The 18,985-nt window shown below is 36.0% G+C and overlaps 1 protein-coding gene across 1 annotated transcript in view; it reads left to right on the top strand.

The window, feature by feature from the left end:
- CA8 (carbonic anhydrase 8) overlaps positions 1 to 14,087 on the top strand; it is a 98,907-nt gene extending 84,820 nt beyond the window's left edge. The window contains exon 9 of the mRNA XM_079156175.1: positions 8,290 to 14,087. The gene's annotated coding sequence lies outside the window, so the exon portion shown is untranslated. The remainder of the gene's footprint in view (positions 1 to 8,289) is intronic.
- The last annotated feature ends 4,898 nt before the right edge of the window (positions 14,088 to 18,985 follow it).

Genomic DNA, 18,985 nt, shown 5'->3' with positions numbered 1-18,985 from the left:
TATTGAAATGTATTCATGTTCATCAATTGAAATTGCTGTGGTATAAGTCTTCTTTGATTCTTCTTTGTTCTTTGTTCCCTTGGCTTCAAATATAACACCTGTTTATGGTGGAAAACGCTCCATGGTACAGAATGAAATGAATGAATGAATCCTCTCAGGGAGGACCATCACCAGCACCCAGTGTTCTGGTGCACATGGAAGCCCTGGCAGGGGTGGGTAAATGTCTCCACTTCCATTCTCATTCCACCACTCGTGAGCTGTGAAAAGTTTCTAATGTCTTTAAGTCTCTTCCTAAAAGAAGACCATAGTAGTGTCTATCTCAGAGAAGATACAATGATATAAAGCAAATAAAGTGCTTAATGTGATTTTGGTCTGCAGTGTGAGTATCCATTAAATGTTACTTTTATATTATTTTGTGTGTTTGATCTATGTGTGCATATGTGTGTGTGTGATAGAGATGGTTCTGTATATATAATATATATGACGTTCCTTATGAGATTATACAATGCATGCTATTCTTCTGTTGATGTGAGGATACATTCTTTTATGTCATTGAGTAACTGTGTCATACTTTTAAGTAGCTATTCAGTATGTTAAAGTACACATAAAAATATATAGGGCTGTTCTCTATTATTGTACATTTTTAGGTCATTTCCCGTGTATTGTTATTAACAATAATACTTCAGTTAATTATCCACCTATTTCCCTAAAAATTGTTAGTAATAATATTGCCAGGTCCAGGTTTTATTGTAAAATATAAAAATTGCTGTCCTCACAAATTTGATCAGTTCCCGCTAACCAAGCATCAAACCATTCTCTTCACTTTCACTGGTGTTAGTAATTTGAATCTTTCCATCATTCCAACCTGATTATCACTCCTTTTCACTGTAAGTCCTGGTGTATTCCTGAGGTTTCTCTTCTCTGCCATTAATCTGTACGCTCATGAGCATGAAACACAATGTTTGTGGCAGTTAGTGCTTATTTTAGTGCTGGGTTGGACAAGACACCTACAATATTTTGTGCAGAATTTTCCCATACTAATTTTTCCAGACGAAGTGTAGAATCATTTTTATCAGATGGATAGAAGAACAAAAGAAAAAGAAGGTAAGAAAAAGAATTAAAGTAAAACAGAAGAAATAAAAAGAATCCTGCTAACATTTGTCATTTACATTGCTTGTAATTTAAGGGAATTAGTATCTTTTTAAATTTTGACTCTATAAAGGAACAATGCATAGATCTTTGTTTACCACAGGTTTTTAAAGTCCTTTATACATTTTATCTTTTTTCTCATTGAACTTACTTTGGGTAGCATGTTTGGGCCCTAGAATCAGCCTGGTGTGTGTCTTGGCAAGGAACACAGAACCTCTGCTTGCTGCTCCCCCACTTGGAAAACTATTCTTTCAGCCTTAGTTTCCTTACATATGAAGAGTAGATACTAAGAATCATAACTTCCTATGGATGTTTTAAGGATTAAATGAGATATGATAAAATGTGCAGCACAATGCTAGGCAGAGGGTTAACATTCACTGTGAACAATTGCTGTTATTGTTATTGTTGACTTTGATAGTGTCCTTTCTCATTGTGTTTTTCTTTGGTTAATATGTTTTCTTCATTTTTGTCTCTGGCTTGCCAGTGGGTTTCTGTTGATTATTTTGAGTTTTCTAGATAGACCATGATAGTATCTATAAATAATGGCAATTTTATCTCCTCCTTTCTAATTTGGATAACTTACTTCATTGTACTACTGAGTTCTTCCAGAATAATGTTCAATAATTAAATGTGATGTCTGGTATCCTTCTCCTGTTTCTGATAGGCTTTGATTTCTAGTTGCAAATTTAGTGGTTTGTTTTCCACTCTTTCCGTTGTATCTTCAAAAGCACTTGGCACTATTAATCTCTTCCTTTTTCTTTCTCCTGTCTCTCTTTATTTTTCTTCCTTATGTCCTGATGCTGTTATTAGCAGGTCTATTGAAAAAGGTGACTGCATTGCCCTTGCTTGTAATAGGAGGGCACTTATTTTTAACCTTCTATGTTGTGTATGGCAGTACTCTAGGGACTCTGAGAATATAGACAGAAGCAGACATAGACTCTCCCTTGAAGGAGCTTCCATTCTAGTATTGGGGCCAAGTCAAGTTCACAGCTAAATCCACGCCTGGGCAGCATGTGCAGACTGCCCCAAGGAGATGTTCATAGTTGAGGAGAAAGAGTACACTCTAAAAGAGAGCCCTTGTTTCTGGCATTTTACCATCCTAAAAGGCTCTTGTTTTGGAACTATGACCCTGAATTATTGTACTTAAAGAGGAATGCTTTTAGTGGGTTGTTAGTTGATACAGACTTCCCAGACTTGACATCAGCCTGTGTCCTGCAGCAGCCTCTGGGGGGTAGGATGTGTGTGCACATGTGTTTTTTATTTTATTTATTTTATTTTTAGTAGCTTTTCAGGAAATTCCCCAGTAGGGGTTTGATTTGCACTCATTCCCTAGGGTCTCTTCATAGAAGATAATTTAAGGTTCAAAATAGTCATATGACAGATAACATCTGTTATAATTACACTGAAATAACTGAGATGACTTAGAAGACTCTTTAGGATATAGCCTTACTTTAAGGTCATCATTATGAACAATGATCATTGCATAATAGAAAATTTCATTTTATATATAAATTTTCATGTTTAGATTTAAATAAATGGGGACTTGGAAGAATTCCCAAAGTGATGAATGTAAACCTGAGTGCCTTTGTTTTTCAAAGTGACATTTCCTTTCTTTCTCTTCCTCGTTTTCCTCAACCTCTCCCCCCGCCCCATTCCTCCTCCCTCCTTCTTTCAGTACTGGGGAGCAAACCAGGGCCTCATACGTAGTAGGCAAGTACCATACAACTGAGCTACATCCCCAGCCTCTAAAGTGTTATTTCTTTAGATTGTTTTACCTAATTGATTTTATTCTGGTTTCCATATATTTCAATTATTGGAGAAACTTTAGAAAATAACACAGAATGCATAAAAAGGAACTTCTTGTATAAATAATGATCACCCATTGAATATAGACTATTAATTTTGTTTCTGTTAAAAATCTGCAGTAGAATAACAGGAAAGAGATTTTTAGGTGCACAAACCCACAGGGATAGATATAGCAAGATGGGAGACAATAGTAACCATATTTTGGAATCCGGAAGGAGATGGTTGTACGGTAATGGATGTAGCAGATGTGAGGAACAGGTCTGTTTCTGTGATAGGATCTCTCAGAGTCCCAGGAACTGGCAATGAGTATCTCTGGACATTGGAATGAAAGGAGGCTCTCATCATCTGCATTTGTTGAGAGCTGTTTGAGAAGCAATTACTTCTTCAAATCCCCTCTCAAGGCCTGGTAGGTGCCCGGAGTTGCACTTCCTCTGGGGAGAATGAAAACAATCTCTGTAATAAGGGACAAAGGCACAAATGAGACTCAGAAGACCTTACCCTGCCCCTCTAAACAAGGTGAATAGGTAATATCCTCAGAATTCATGCTCCCTTCCTCTCTGTCCAGCCTTTAATACTACTTCCCAGACAGAAAGCTGGATGGATCTTCTTTGAAGGATCTGACCAAAGGGCCAAAACAGCCTTACCAGATTCATCCTGTGGTGAGCTCATGATAGACAGGCCTCCCCCATGCCCTTGATTGTAGTAGTTGTTCTCTCTTATATATGAGCAGTTAAGGATTATTTGCAGAATGCTTGTACTATGAAATACCCAAATCAGATAAAAGGCAAGTTTAAAGAAATAAATACTTATTAGGAAGTGAAAGACTCAAAAAGTTCTATTTTCAGAGAGGTGAGGAAAGAAATGGCAACCACGTAAAAAGAAGAAGATGCTTTCTGGAGGTAGCGGGGGGTACCAGGGATTGGACCCAGGGGCACTTAACTACTGAGCCACATCTCCAGCCTCTTATTTTTTGAGATAGGGTCTCTCTAAATTGCTTAGGGCCTCACCAAGTTGCTGAGGCTGGCCTTGAACTTGTGGTTCTCCTGCCTCAGCCTCCTGAGTTGCTGGGATTACAGCAGTGCACCACTGTGTCTGGCAAGAACAGGATACTCTTAAAAAATACTCATGAAACAAAAAGCTTTTGGAAATTGAAAACATGGCAGCACATTTAAGCATTTTGCTACAGAATTTAAAAAAAATGAAGAAATTTCTCAGGATAGTGAAGGCTAAATGATGGAAAATAGAGAAAAAGATAAGAGAGGACTAATGTGATTAGTGAATAATGTGAATCATTGTTAAAATAATAGGGAAACTAGAGAGAGAACAAAACGAGGGTGAGGAACACAGCAACAGAATCATTCCAAACATTTCAGAACTTGGGGACATATATTTACACATTAAAAGGACCCAGAGGCCCTCTAGCAAAGTAGATCAAAATATACCCACATCAAGACACCAATATTGTGATATTTCGGAACACTGAGGGAGAAGTTACAGGGAGTGGGAGAAATAGATAAATGTTAAGGAACTAGAATTTTAGTATCAGACTGCTGAACAGCAAAGCTGAAGGCAAGTCAGTGAGCATGACCTACAGAATTCTGCAGAAAAGTCCAAACCACCTAAAGAATTCCTTACTTAAACTCCCAGCCAAGTGTGTAAGTAGAAGTCATTTTCAGATATCAAGGTCATCAAAAATTTATTTCGCAAGAAGCTTCTTGCTAGATGTCTCTTAGCAAAGTGAAGAAGTGAGTAAAGAAAAAAGATGTGAGCTCTAGAAAACAGGAAATCCAGCAAAGCAGAAAGGCAAGGGGAATGCCCAAGACGACTCTGGAGCAGTCTATAGGCACAGGGGCATTCATATGTGAACCAGGGAGAGGGTTCTAGAAGTTCGTTTTCTCCAGTTATACGATGCTGGGTTTGTCTGAACAGGAGAGGAGAGTCAGGCAATTGGTAAGTAGTTTTGGTTTGAATCAGAATACTAGATATTAAAAACCCAAGATACTTATTCATTCTGGCATAAATGAAACATTGTTCAGGAAATGGATTTTGAAGACATGTAGTTCAGTTCTAATAATATTTGTGTTATTACAATAATAGAAACAATACCCAACAAAAATTACTGCTTGGCTCTGTTTGGAGGATGGAGTGACAGGAGGGGTTTATGTGTGTCTGGGATGGAGTGAGTGTGTGTATGGGTGTGTGCACACCCATAAGTGATGCTGACAGGAGGGAAGGAGGTCAGATCTTCAACCTCCACAGGGAAAGGCGGTATATAATATGAAAACAAATTGAATGGTAGTCATACAATCATGCCATTAGCTCTAGGGTATTAATAAAATAATCCAAGAAAAGAGTCGAGTAGTATAAAATTGGGGACACATGGGATAGGGAAAGATAGTTTTTATAGTAACAATGTTAGAACTACTTAAACCTTTAAAACTAAACGTGTGTATAAATTTGACACCAAAAGTTCAAAACAGTTGCTACTGTTGCTACTGTTTTCCACTTTTCTACACACACACACACACACACACACACACACACACACACACAGTTTCCTTGGAATGTTTGCTTTGGATCTGATGTTGTGCCAGGTTTTGGGAAAATGGTGCCAATGAGACCACACATGTCCCTATCCCATGGAAACTGATTGTAAAACACTGGGAAGTAAATTTCAGACAAATGACATGGGAAATAATGAGCCATATCTCACGTCCGTGTTGGGGTACAAGTTTTATATTTTTTTCTGTGAGAGAGATGTCTTTAAAATCAACTGAAACCATTCTAAGTAGCTCATTTATGTGTCCACGAAGTACTGTGCTCAGCATATTATACCTACTGTGGTACCATATTCTCACATATTCTCTAGAAAGTAGGTATTATTATTTGGGGATCAGAAGGGTCAGATGCATTGCCTAAAATCTTACAGCGATTTGGTGGAGAATCTGAAATTTGAACATGGGTTTCCCTGGTTCCAAATCCATACCCTCGAATGTGACCGATGGAAATGTATTTCCAGTTAGCCTGATACCTACAGTAAACAACATCAAGCGTACATTTTGGGAGGAGAGCTAATATAAAGATCATCATCAGAGAGTCTTGCCATTGGGAGGTGTCATTTTCTCTGTTTAAACAATATAGAAGCCGAAAACTCAACCTCATAGTGTATTCTTTTTAGTTTCCTCTGTGAGAGAAATTTGAGCACAGCAAGTACCTACATTCACCAGCAGATTATACACCCAGGTAAATTAGAATTCATTCAGCATATGCTGGGAACCCCCTGAATCATGCCTTTGAGCTTCAAATTGAAAGGGACACAGGTGGGTATGTGTGTCTTTTACCCTGTAGGTATATGCTAAATGTTAAATTTATGCCTCTTTGGGAAGACCTGATTGGTTAGAGTAACTGCATGTATCTCTTCATTGATATTTTGGATCCAGGTAGCTTAATTTTTTTGGATATAGTACTAAAGTTTGGATATAGTATTAAAAATGAAATTATATTTCATAAATTAGAAAATGCACCTTTAGACCAGCCATTTCCAGGTGAGCTCTGTAGTGCCCTGGTCCACTGGGTATGTGTTAAATCAGGAGGGACTGTCCACATGTGTCTGGAGATTTCTAGATAGAATATCCTTCTTTTGGAGATTTATAGTGCACATTAGCATATTATAGACTCTGCAGTGGTTTCCCAGAGTCTCCACAGTTTCTTTGGACATGGATTCATTTTGTCAACCAACGCTTTTAAAAAAAAAATTAATAGAATTTTTAATTGCAAAATAAAGTGTTAACAGTAAAATAAATCTGTTACTGGGTACCGTATGATAAATGAGAGAATGAACTCTTTTTGTGTTATGTGGAACGCTTTTTAGGGAAATACTGGACTCAGGATTATTTCCTTTTGCAGAAAATTAATACATTTACCTCTGAAATGCTGTGATTTTTACAATTTGATGGTCAGTTTTATATTATTTTACAATTTGTGGATTTGTCAAAATATATTCACAAACAATGTCCTATTTTCCCTTTGAAAGCATCTCTTTGAGGCTCAACTGTACAGATTTGATTCCAGGAGAGAGAGTTGGGAAGAGGTTGGTCAGAGTTTAGAAACTTTCATTTAGGAGGAGACCAGGAACATCTTAGTGACTATAGTTAAAAACAATATATTGTATTCTTGAAAAATGCTAAGAAAGTAGATTTTAATTGTTCTTACCACAAAATGACAACGATGTGAAGTAATACTTTAATTTGGTTGATTTAGCCATTCCATTATGTGCACAGAAATATTCATACACGTTTCAAAAAATGTATATGATAATTATATATAATTTTACTTTTTAATTAAAAAATAAAATTTTAACATTTCTTAAAATACTTCATCATGACTTGCTATCTTATTTGAAATGTAGTTTATAAATATATGCCCAAGATTATAAATATTTTCTTATAGACCATTTCAGAAATTGTTCATATATATACTTAGGTACATGTATATTCATGTGAATAAGCACATCCACAGATACACACCCTAAAGTAGTTCACTGTAATGTAATTTACTAAGGAAAGTAGTCATTTAATTTGTTTCCACTTCTTTATTGTTGTGAATATCCTTTCACTTAAAATCTTTGTATGATTGGATGGTTTTATCTGTATTGTAAGTTGCTAGGAGTATAATCCCAGGTGTAAAAGTATATGCATTCTGAATTTCAGTATGTGTTTTTTGTCTAAAAAATTGGACCAGTTTATATGAGGCATCTGTAGAAGTGTTGATGTTCCTGCTCCCTGGTGATACTCAAGTAGAATGTTGTTGAACTAAAATCTTAGCCAATGTCCTTTCCCTAAGTGGGGAACATGTTATTCATTATCTTAAAAAGTATTGTTGTCTCATATATTAATTTGTATTTATTATTTGTCCACATATTTAATTGAATTGTAAAATTTATGGTTAAAGAAGTGGTCTTTGTGCTCTTGGATTACCATCCATGGTTCTTACACCTGAAAATAATGGCAGTAATTTAAAGCTTTATTTGTATTTATTAGACCCGAAAAGCAAATTTTTGTTTATGAAACAGTTCAAGCACTAATTTATTTATTTTTTAGTTAAAACTATTGGTTTCTGTGAAATATTGCACCCATTTTCTGTCATAGAAATGAATTCATGGTAGACTTTGTGGAAAGATGCAGAGATAATGAACTTGAACATGAAGATTTAAAATTTTATATTTTCTTATACAGTGTTTAGCTTTTACTGTCTGTGGTTGGACTGTATAAAGACTTGTCAGTCTGCTGTGGAGGAATGTCACTAACATAATTGATTCATTCTTTTTGCCTCCAGGAGGAAGACAATGGTCCTATGGTGCCCTTGGATGAGAAATGGAAACTTTTGAACTGCAGCTTCAGTTTATTCTCAAAGCCTGTATTGTTTGTCTTCCTCTAACCCAGCTTTGATGGACTTCTAGGACAGTTTCCTGTACAATGCTGTAATGAAATATTAGAAATGGCTGTACATTCAAAAGAAATCCCATATTATATATCTACATCACTGCTGCTAGTATTCATATTTTTGCACATACTGTTTATTGCTAATGTGTAGAAGGAATGAAACTAGTTTTCAGAGTTGTTATTAATATGAATATATATTATGTATTAATATTGAGACAGGAAAAATACATTACCAGCATTAGCAGTCATTCATTTCCTGTCTCCAACAGAAAATTTGCTTATTCCAAGACTAGAGTAATTCTTGGTAATAAAATAAGAGTTTTGATCAAGAACAGCCTAGAGCTTCAAAATGCATTGTGAAAGATTAGTACAAATCATGTCTCATGTTATTTTTCAATATCCATACCACAATGTCAGGCTGGTTTGTCATGGAAAACATTTTGTGAATTATTACAACATAATACCTTATACATTACATTCTTAAAGAATTTAATTGAATATGTGAATCTAATCATACTTATTTGACATCTGAAGCTGTGGTTTCTAAGAATTTGAGAAAAGTATAAGAAACATACGGGATTAATAAAAGGTGGGTACAGTGTACCAGGAATAGCTTTATTTTCCACAAACAGAAATATAAATTTAATAGTATCCAGTATTAATTTAGTGCTCTACACTTCATAAAACTTCAAAGTGTTTTGTTCTATGGATTTGACTTCTTTGGTATGTTAAAAACATTTCTTTTGAAAATGACCAACAATATCCTTATTTTAATTTAAGTACTACTAGCAAATTTAAGTATATACTTAGTTGCAGTTAATGTTACAGAATTAGGTAATTTATGTAAAGTAGAGTGCCTGACAAAAAGCAAGTAATTAATAAATATTTGTTGTAATTATAATTGTTGTAAAACGAATGACTTTAATAACATAGTTCCAATTTGAAGGCATTTGGTGATGTAAAATGTCTAAGTTAGAAATTGGTAGAATGAGTTAAGAGGTTTTAGTTGTGTTGGGTAGAGGTGGTATTAATAGGAGCATTAATACAAATAAAAATCATACTAGCTGGGTGTGGTGGCACACACCTATAATTCCAGTGGCTCAAGAGACTGAGACAGGATGATCATATGTTTAAAGCCAGCCTCAGCAACCTGGTGAGGCCCTGAGCAACTTAGTGAGACCCTGTCTCAAAATAAAAGATATATAAAAACGGTCTGAGTATCTGGTTCAGTGGTTAAGCAATCCTGTGTTCAGTCCCTGGTACAAAACAAATAAAACCAGATTTCACTGAGAATGGAAGCAGAAAGGTTCATCAGGGAGTCCTGGTCAGGAAGAGAAAGGACTAGAGCAGCCGCAGCGAGGAAAGCAGAACTTGTAAAGGGTTGGGATATCTCTGTTGCCCTGGATCACAGTAGGGCAGCAGCAGGATAGCATGTGAAGACAGAGAGAGGTCCTGGATACTTGCTTTTTGTAATTCCTGATATTCACCAATGAGGAAATAACCAAGTGTAGTCGAAAAAAATTGTGGTATAAACATTTATACTTTATAGACTAGTACGGTTATCACACATGTGCAAACTTGGGCTGTAGAGGTAGCCTCATTTGTAATTAACTTCTGAAGATTAGATCTGAAGCCCTACTTGTCTGACCAGTCACATGGTGTTCCTTGTTCTCCTTTGGTAGACCCTCTCTTCAAGACCTGGGAGAAAACAGTGCAGAGATGCCAGTCTCTTCTCCTAAACAGCCACTGTCTGTTCTGGGACTTAACTTCTCAGGCCTCCTACAGTCTCCTGTCATCTGTTCTTGAAATATACAATACATACAAATATAACAACAAAACTAATATAAATGACTCCATGGCGATATATAATTTCCCATATTTCATACCCCAAAATGTTTTTGTTTTACTTTTCTTTTTGGCAGGAGGGAAGCAATCAAATCTATTTTCTGTGCATTTCTGAAATGAACTACTTAAGAGTGCAAGACTGTATGGATAGTATTCTTTAATATGGAAAACCTTTTACTCAGCAGAGGTATAGAACACCAGTGTTTGTAGGAAGGGATTTGAAAGAGCAATGTGTCTTATCAACAAAACCATAAATAACTGATTTCTATTTATTTTTGATCCTAGGTGGGGAAAGAAAAGTAAAAGCTGTACAATGGGAACTGAAACAGGGGAGGGAGTTAGCTAATGATAAATAACAAATTTTATTCATCTTGAAATTTGATTTAGGGTGGGTCTTGTTTATAAAACAGCAAAAGCCACAAAGGTACCTTTTCATATGACTTGCAGACATTACCTGCATCTGCATGTGTTAAATAATATTGTTCTCAGAAGTTTTGTCAGGTAAGATAATCTGAGTCATCTTATTTTTGTTGTTGGTCAGCTTAGCTAAAGGTGTGCCAATTTTGTTGACCTTTCCAAAGAACCAAAATTTGATTTGGTTGATTTTCTCTATTATTTGTCTATTCTGTTTTCTTCATCTCTGTACTAATGTTTATTTTTCTTTTCTTATTTAATGTTTGCTTTGGATTTTGTGTGTTTTTCCAATATCTTGAGGGAGAAGTTTAGATTATTGATTAGAGTTTTTTTTAATCAAGTTATTTATAGTTATAAATTTTCCTTAAGCATCCTATAATTTTTTATATGTTTTCTTCTTTTTTTTTTCCTTTTTACCCAGGTTCTTAACCATAGTTCAGTGTGTTATCTTTGCATTTTCATTCAAACATTTTCTAATTTGACTTACAACTTATTTTTGACCCAGTGTTAGGAGTGTCTTTAATTTCTGCATATTTGTGAATTCCCAAAGTTTTTTATTGATTATACATATTTTTTAATTGTGATAATCTGTTGTTGGATGTTATGTTCTATAGATATCTGTTAGATCTAGCTGTTTGATAGTGTTCTTCAAGCCTTCTATTTTCCTTGTTTTAGTCTTCTATTTCTGTTTAATATTGAAAGTGGGGAATTGCAGTCTCTATTATTGATGAATTATCATTCAACAAATTTTTCTTCATGTATTTTGGGTTATGGGTCTTTTTTGTTAGATATGTTTGTGTGTGTGTATATGTGTGTGTGTGTGTGTATTTACAATTGTTACATCTTTTTGATGGAATTATCTTTATCGTAAAATACCCTTCTTTTCTCTAGTAACATTTTTTGCTTTAATATATACTTCATCATATATTACTATAGGACCACCAGCTTTCTTATAGTTGCTGGTCACATGATTTTTTTCATCTTTTTTACATTCAATTAATTTATATTTTTGAATCTAAATTGTGTCCATTTAGTCAGCTTACAATTGGATCTTTTTAAAAACATTCACTCTTACAGTCTCTCTGTTTTTTGATTGTTATTTAACCCATTTACATTTAATGTAAATTGCATAGATAGTTGGATTTATGTCTGCCATTTTGCTTTTTGCTTTTGATATCTTTTTGTTATTCCTCTGTTCCTCCTCTGTTGAATTTTCACATGAAATAAATATTTTTCAAGGATAATATTTCAGTTACTTTAATGATATTTTTTACATTTTTGAGTTTATTTTCTTAGTGGTTGCTGTAGGGCTTATCATAGACATGTTAATATATCAGAATCTATTTCTAGTTTGTACAAGGTTGGTTACAGTGAGCTATTTACTTTTCAACAGCTCTATCCTTTCTTTCCCTTTTGTGCTATTATTGTTATGCACATACAACATTTTACACATATATGTATGTGTGTGTGTGTGTATATATATATATATATCAAATCAATAATGCATGGTTATAATTATTACTCTATATAATTATATGCATATTAAATAAGCTACACAAAGGAAGGACAGAGTGGGTCTTTGAGTATACAGCTTCTTATATTAGCCTTCTTATTTATCACTTCTGGTTGTTTTCATTTGGTCTTTTCTTTGCTCCTGCTTGGCTCTTGTCTACCTCATTTGTACTGTTATTGTTAAGTATATCACATTTGTATACGTTCTTGCCTAAGGGTACAATTTTATCATATTGCTTTATACAACTGCTTTTTAAATAAGAAGCAAGAAATGTGCATTTCTACTCTTTCATAGTTACCTAATTACATTTACCACTACACTTTGTTTTTTTTTGGTAAGAATTCATCTTAGTGTCTGTGATCACTTTGCCTCAGACCAAAGTCTTCCTTCAGTATTTCTCATATCTGCTAGCAGGAAGCCCTCTTAGTTTCTGTTTACATGGAATGTCTTCATTTTACCTTTATTTGTGAAACATGGTTCTGGGGGATGTAAGATTCTCAGTTAACAACCTTTTGTTTTTGATATGACATCCTTCTGCCTTCTGGCCTCCATTGTGTCTGATCAGATGTCATCTTCTAAACTTAATGGAGCTCCCTTGCACGTGACCAATCATTTTTCTGTTGCTAAGGTCAGAATTTTCCTTTTCTCTCAGCATTCTTACTATGATAGGTTGGTGTATGATTCTGTTTCTTGTACTTGGAGTTTTCTGAACTTTTTAGATGATTTAGATTAATTTTTTTGGTCAAATTTGAGGAGTTTGGACCATTATTTTTTGGAATAGCTTTTTTCCACCACCCCCTCTTTTTCTCACATTCTGCACTTAATGGACTCCCGTATTTCTCTGACCTTCTGTATTCATTTCTGCTCCTTCTATTTTCTTTAATCTGTTGTTGTTTGCTTGCTTATTTGTTCAGTGACTTAGCTGCACTATTTTTATCAAGTCTACTACTCTCGCAATGTGAAGCCTATGACGTGGTTCCTCAGAGATCATATCCCTAGACACGTTCACAGTCACCCTGAGATGATGATATTTTAAGTTGTGTTATTCCTCGGGTATTACAACTAGCCATTAGGTTCTGCCAGTTGCTGGCTGGTTGCTGAATTATTTTTTGCAATGCCCTGAGACATAACTTGCTCTCTATCTGATTGAATGCAGTTTGAGCCCCTTCATAGGGGTAGCTTTGAAGCCTATCTTTAAGGTTTGTTCTAGTCCCTTGGGGGGTTTGTTGTTGTGTGTGGTGGCAGTGGTGGTTGTTCTTATTTCTTCTCCCCCTTCTCTTCCTCCTCCTCCTCTCTTCCTTGTTGCTTTCTCCTCCCTCCTTTTTTCTCCTTCCTTTCATCTTTTTCTTCTTCTGTCTTCTTTTTTCCTCCCTTTCTTTTTTTTTTTTGGGCACATTATAGTCATATATAATGGTGGGGTTTGTTGTTATATATTTGTAAATGCACAAAATTAACAATATAATTTGTCCAATAACACTCCCCAGCATTTCCCCTCTCCTTCCCATCTTCTCACCCCCTGGTCCCTCTTCCTCTACTGATCTCCATTTTCATGGAATCCCCCTGCCTCTTTCTTTTCCTTTTTCCTCTCTGACTTGCACATATGAGAGAAAAGTTATGACCCTTGACCTTCTGAGTTTGGCCTATTTCATTTAATATAATAGACTCAAGTTCCATCCATTTTCCTGCAAATGATGTAATTTCATTTTTCTTTATGGCTGTGTATATATACCACATTATCTTTATCCAATCATTCATTGATGGACACCTAGGCTGGTTTCATAGTTTGACAACATGGCAGATTAAAGGAAGACTGCATTCCTAGTTGCACCCTGAGTGGTGTTGTTCTTATTGTTCTTCTTGATCTTGTTGTTGTTCTTCTCCTCTTCCTCTTCCTCCTCCTCTTCTTCTTTCTTCTTCCTCCTCCTCCTCCTCCACCTCCTTCTTCTTCTTCTCCCCTCTTCTTGTCCTCCTCCCCTCCTCCTCCTCCTCCTCCTTTTGCTCTTTATTTATTTTTTATGTGGTGCTGAGGATTGAACCCAGTACTGCACACACGATAGGCAAGCCTCTACCATTGAGCCACAGCCCAGGCCCTTGAGGGCTCTTTTTAGTGGTCTTTTTCCCTGCCTCTCTCTTGATAAATTAGCTGGCCTAGAGCTTACCTTGTTGCTCTAGGATAGCTAACAGCCTCCACCTAATCAGCACAAAGATCCTCATTGTTTTTCAGTGCATCCCTGAACTTGAATTTGTCACACTTTGTTACTCATAAAGTCAGGGCTTTAGCATAGAGCCATGGTGCTCCTTGTTACTATCTACTGCCTTTTGCCCAGTGAAAAGTCTCTGAACCACAGCTCCAGAGCTATGGTTGGGGATGGTGGCTTGCTTTTCATGGAATGGCATTCTCAGCAAACAGGGCAGTGGGTGGGGCTAGTAGCCTCAGGAATTTGTGACTTGCTGTCTCCATGTGGAATCTCCACCATATGAGTGAGTCAGGGTAAGAGTGTTCCAGACCCCAGTATTTTCAGCCTGCTGTGTAGAGCCGCTGCTCCATGAGTGGGGGCCAGGTAAAGGAAGGGGCCCATGACTTCTTGGCCACTATCTCTGGAGACTTAGCCCCAGTAGTTCCAACAACTTAGTATCCCTTCACTGGCAGCTGAGGAAAGAGTGAGGCACCCCTTCTTGGTCATACCCTGCCAGCCCAAGAAAGGAGGTAGGGGGCCGTTTCTGAGGGCAGGGAAACTTCAGTTTATGAGATGATGGGCTATATCAGAGGTGGACAATTTTCCTGGGGTGCAGTCATCAGAGGTCCATTGGGTGGAGGATGACCCAATTAAGATGCTGTCCAGGGTTGAAGCTTTGCAGGGATTCTGAAAAAACTTCTACTTGCACCCTGCAAGAATGCCAGGATTTGGGAATTTGGGAGTTGGGACACAGATGACACTAATCACCTACCAGTTATTTTTCATATTCTCTACATCTCTTCTAACAACTCTACTCTGTTTTGAATTACATATGAAGGTAACTATTGAGGAAATTGTGAAACTGTTTTCTGGTTACTTATTACACCATGATGGAAATTCAAGGTTCCTAAGTCAGTCATTGAGTCATGTATAAGCGTTTCAGTCTCCTAACAGTTCTTTATCACAAATAACAGTTGTCTTTAGTTTACAATTCTCTTTAGTGCAATGTTGATACATCATAAGATCCAATAAAGTGCGATTAAGTCCCCATGATATTCCACTTTGCATGTTGAGACTTAACCATATCACCCAAATTCTGTGATTTAAGCTGTCTCAAGGACAGGGAATGTACAACCACCCTTGACTAGCTTTATGAGGACAGGAGAATTAACATATGTCCTCTTACTCTGTGGTCATCACACTATATCTAGCTTTTAAGTTAGACTTCTCCCATGAGGAAGCAAGATTTAACCATTATTTGTGTTCATCTACATCTCCTATTAAACTTTTGGTACTTAAGAAAAATTCTCTACTTATACCCAGTACAGAAGGGTAAAGCTAAGTGATTTTTCAAGTCAATAAATATGGCCAATTTGAAGATAGTTTTCTTAGTGTTTCACAATACTTAACCAGAATCAAGGGAACAGTTTTCTCCCTTCCACCACAGGAAAGAGAAAGAAAAAAAAAAAAAAAAAAAAAAAAACTAGAAAGCACTTGCTTTCTAGATTTGGAACATAATTTCATATGAATTTAATTTAAATTCTAGTCTCGTGTATAGGTTAAATTTGTCTTTGAATAGTAGTTTATTTTGTTGCAAATGTGTTTGTAGAACTATTCTAATTTTTGTCTGGAATAAAGTCTTTTGTTCACAGAAAAAAAAAAAAAAAGAAAGGAGGTAGGGGTAGGGAAACGGGTGGCAGGGGAAGGGAAGGAATGGGTTTGTGGATCAAGTTTCAAGTCAAATTATGCTCACTGTTCTTATTGATATTTAGCAGATTTTCTGGGATAAATTTTCTCCATTTTCTGTGTGCCCTTAGGACAATTTCCAGACCTACATACACACGTTGCACACACATTTAATAATTTCTACCAGTTTTGGAGGATTCACTGTGGAGCAGTCTGTTGAGTTCCTCACATTGCCATTCTTTCATCCTGGATGTAAATCTTGGATATTTAAGATAGTATGTTACTTAAAATGTCAGACTAATTGGTTCCTTTTGAAATTTTCACTTAAATAAGTGTGTATTTTAAAAAATTTGTCAAACATCATCATTATAGTTGAAGGTAGGCTCACATAGTTTTGATCATTTAAAGTTTATGAAACTTAGTATCAGTCATTTTCTTATTGAATTAATTACTCTGAAATTCTGTTTTTCCATTTCATTTCTGTTTTACCTAATTAACTAAAAGTGATTAAGTTGTGCACGATGGTAAATGATGTTTAGATCTTAACTCCACAACCAATCACAAGATGGTGCATGCAAAGACAGACACCCAGGAAACCTCACTTTCCTTAGAATGCTATTCATGTACTTCTGTTAATATATTAATATAAGCAAATGTTGACATGATCAAAGGCAACCTCTCTTAGTTAAATGCAAGTACACTGTCTTGGGTCAAAGTATGGAGTATTATGAAAAAGATAAGGCATTATACAGCAATGATGTAATGTGACCCTAAGGATAAGCACACACAAAAAAACAGTCTTGTCTTTTCTTCTGTGTTCCTCTTTGTCTAGAGTTATTTCCTGTGGTGCTTTTTTTATAAAAGTACACCTGGCACTCACTAAAGTAGTGAGATAGAGAGTTGAAGCTGACCCTTCAAAGGTTTTTCAGAAAGACAAAAGTAACACAGAAGAAACGGTTTTAAATGGGAACTCTTGTGCTGAATCAGATTTAGATTATGTTTTAATAGAGCATACTAGAGGTTTTAAACCTCAGGTTATATAAGAAAGATCATTTAGAGATGTACTGTTGAGTTTGAAGAAACTATTCCATTTCAGAAGGTTGAATGAAGCCTCACAATGATTTACCCACCACTGGAGTACTAGTTGAAGTGAATCAATATAACTCAAAATTCTTAGAGCTGCTCCAAAGACTTAGATCTGCTTGTTTTACTTTCTTTGGGCCTGATTCGTTTCCAGGATAATTCTATTGCATAATTCCTTTGATAAAGTTTAATTGCTTTCAAATTATATTGGAATTCAGTCAGCCTCAATAGGAACTTCCCTGTGAAATCATATTAGAATCTGGCCAAAAGGGATTTTTTTTTTTTTTCAAAATGCAGATGGAACTAACTCTATGCATTGTAGGGGGGAAAAAAAAAACCATACTATCTTTGATAACAGGAAGATGTTTCTTTTTGGCATACAGAAAATTTATGCTATTATTATAGCACAAGACTTCAATGAAAATTGACCCCTTTAATATGCAATTTCAGTCATATTAAATAAATTTCCTTGCAAATACATTTTTGAGCAAATCTCATTTGAATGAAATAGTCTTAATAACCCCCCTATAATATACAAGATTTCTTTTTCTACTTAATTATAGAAATTATCTTCATATGAAAGAGTCTCAAATATTAAAGAAATATATTTGGAATTCTAATAAAAAATTCACATGCAAGTCCAGTGAAATCTCTTAGGATGATTTTGAAGAAAGGGAACTGCCTCCTTCAGGCTCAGTAGGCACGAAGACCAGGTTCAACCTCATGCATGTTCGGAAACAGGTAGTTGTTTGGGGAAAAAACAAAAAGAAGGTGAGTAAGAAAAGTCTAATTCTATGGATTTTTTTTTTTTCTGAATCCACAGTTCCTGAACAGAGGTCAGCTTGTGGGTAGACCGGTCTCCCCAGGAGAAGGAATTCATGCTTGTAGAACACAAGGAAATTATTTTCTTACTTATATAAGTGTGAGCCAACGTACTAAGTGGCACTGCTGGGAGAAAGAAGTAACAGGTGAGCAGTTAACTCTGAGGAAGGGCACATCTCACACAGATTAGGGCTGTGATGACTGGTAGTGTTGCACAGGCTATGTATTTGAAGCATTTTACGGTCATCAAATACGCCTGTTACTTCCCAATGCAATTTTGACCCTTTGGCTCCAGTCTTGCATTCCTTTGATCTCAGAGCCTCTGTGAAAAGATTATTGGGTCCATTATTACCAACTGATAGATATTTGGGAAGTGAATATATTTTCAGTACTCGCTATATAGGCCATACTTATTTTTACCTCTCCGTGTATTTATATTTATCAAATATGTTCTTATCATAATCATGCTATTATGAAATTAGTTCAAAGGAGGTAGGCAATTCTGAGCCCATTCCCCTCCCCCTTCTTTATTTCTAAATCACCTTTTAAAAACTGGCCAGATGGGATCACAGAATGGACTTCTGTCATTTCTTCATTTTGCCCTCTGATTTATTTAAGTGAAATCTTTTCCTTTTTTTTTTTTTTTTCTTTTCTGACCAGAAAGAAAAATGTGTCAAGCATGTATGTGTTTGTAGAACTGTTTATATTTTGAACTACCGTAGGATCTTCCTTCTAGGTTGTAGTGTTAACAAAACAGAACTTGCCCAGCACCATTAGTTCCTACCATCCCCTTGTGAGGCTGGAAAGGAAGTAATAGGGAGCCATGGTGCATCCATCTCCAGCTGAAGCATGGAAATGGTGCCTTAGCATGACCTACTGGAGGGCAAATAACTCCTTTAAGCAGAAGATGATGTACACAAGAGTGCTTTTGTTGTGAGAAGTGAGAGAACACATAGAGACCTCACAAAAGGAACAGACAGTTTTACTGCAGCCAGACTCCCAGTGGAGCAAGGATTGTGGAAGACACAGGTCAATGCCTTAGAAGAATC

The sequence above is a fragment of the Sciurus vulgaris genome (genome assembly GCF_902686455.1).
Source record: "Sciurus vulgaris genome assembly, chromosome: 1".
NCBI lineage: Eukaryota > Metazoa > Chordata > Mammalia > Rodentia > Sciuridae > Sciurus > Sciurus vulgaris.
Note: the sequence above shows the minus strand (reverse complement) of the source record. Positions and strands in the feature narration are given on the sequence as shown.